Genomic DNA, 1618 nt, shown 5'->3' with positions numbered 1-1618 from the left:
GTTCCTTATGTTTCTATTCAGTTTGTTTATTTGTTTGTTTGTTTCTTTTTTTTTGGAACTCGTGGTTTCCCTCCCATGATGTTCCCACAATATCCCATTTCTGCTTATTAATGAAACATTTTCTACCCTGTGTTCTCCCTCCTCTGCTTCTTGAAGCTTCTTGAAGCTTCTTGGAGGCAGGGGCTATTTTATACAACATGTCCCCTGTGCATTTACCACAGTGCCAGGTACTTACAAGTTTTTCAAAAAGCAGTTCTGAAACAAATAAGTCAATAATAACTAAATTTCCTCCCTTCTCATTTATAATCATAAAGACTTTGCATCTTAAAATTTTCAGGGCCTCCTCCTCCAAAGTTCATATTTACCAAGAAGATGTTTGCCCTTTTCATTATGTTATTTTCCCTTCTAAACTAAGCAAAAATGACATTTTTGATTACAGAAACTTGCATGTTTGGTCCTGTAACTCAAACACAGACTGAACTTTTTACAGGGTGAATGTGCAGATGGATTCAAATTCTACCTTTATGAGGTATGACTTTTTTGTTAACAAAGAAAAAAATTCTAAAACCAACTTTGAACATACATTGGAAAATACCATCACCTTTCCTTACCCAAACCTGGAATTTTAAACATTTTTCTGCTTCAGGGGACTAATGGGAAATTTTGTCTTTCTTCACTATGGAAATAAATTGCTGCTTGAGAACAGCTGTAATACGTAGGGGCTTCTTTGTCAGCACATTTGCTGAAATGACCATTTCTAAGATCCTCATTCAGCTATGTAGGTTGCTGATTCCTTATCTTTACATAACTAATGAACCGAATATAAAATTCTTTTTTATCAATATATGGCAATGAACTAAGAGTAAAGCCAACAGTCACCAATGGATCTAGAGTGACTGAAGAAGAAATAAATGTACACACTAAATACCAACTATGGAACCACTGGGTTTTCTGAAACCCAAGAACAAAAATCTATCAACTGTTTTGGTACAAGAATATAATGACGATGTAGTTTCTATAAATTCAGAGTAAAATGCTAATAGCTAGAAATTTTAAACACTTAGCATGTACCAAGTACTATGTCAAATATTTAAGTACTTGTGAGGGTGTGTGACTAATGTGATCACTTCACATAAGAGGAAACCGAAGCTCAGGTTATAAAATTTGAGCCCCACACTGAGTGACGGGGGAGGAAGGATCAAGCCAATCTGTCCACTAAACTACACTAAACTAAGCAGTGAGCTGGACCTATGATAGAGTTTTAGAAATACTTTTCTCTCTTTCCAAGTTGAATTGTTAAGGCATGATAGTACCATTCACCTTCTTTCTGATTTTGGCTGTAGAAAGGAATGAAATGAAAAAAAAAAAAAAAAGTTGAGAGAAAATGGCCATTAGAATTCTGTGTATCTCTGATTCCCTTCTGAATTAGAGAATTCTACTTGAAAATGGAATCTGATCATTCATATTAGTTTTATTTCTTTACTGTTAGCTGGATATTCTCACCCCTTTTCTATTCCACAAATTTTTGCCTTTTCCAGAATGTTACAAAGAAGCATACCTTGTTTTATCACACTTTATTGTGCTTCACAGACACTATGTGTTTTTTTTTTTTTTTAAC

Source organism: Mustela putorius, unplaced genomic scaffold, assembly GCF_011764305.1.
Source record: "Mustela putorius furo isolate JIRA1106 unplaced genomic scaffold, ASM1176430v1.1 tig00003907_pilon_pilon_pilon:0A:0A:0A:0A, whole genome shotgun sequence".
NCBI classification, from domain to species: domain Eukaryota; kingdom Metazoa; phylum Chordata; class Mammalia; order Carnivora; family Mustelidae; genus Mustela; species Mustela putorius.
Note: the sequence above shows the minus strand (reverse complement) of the source record.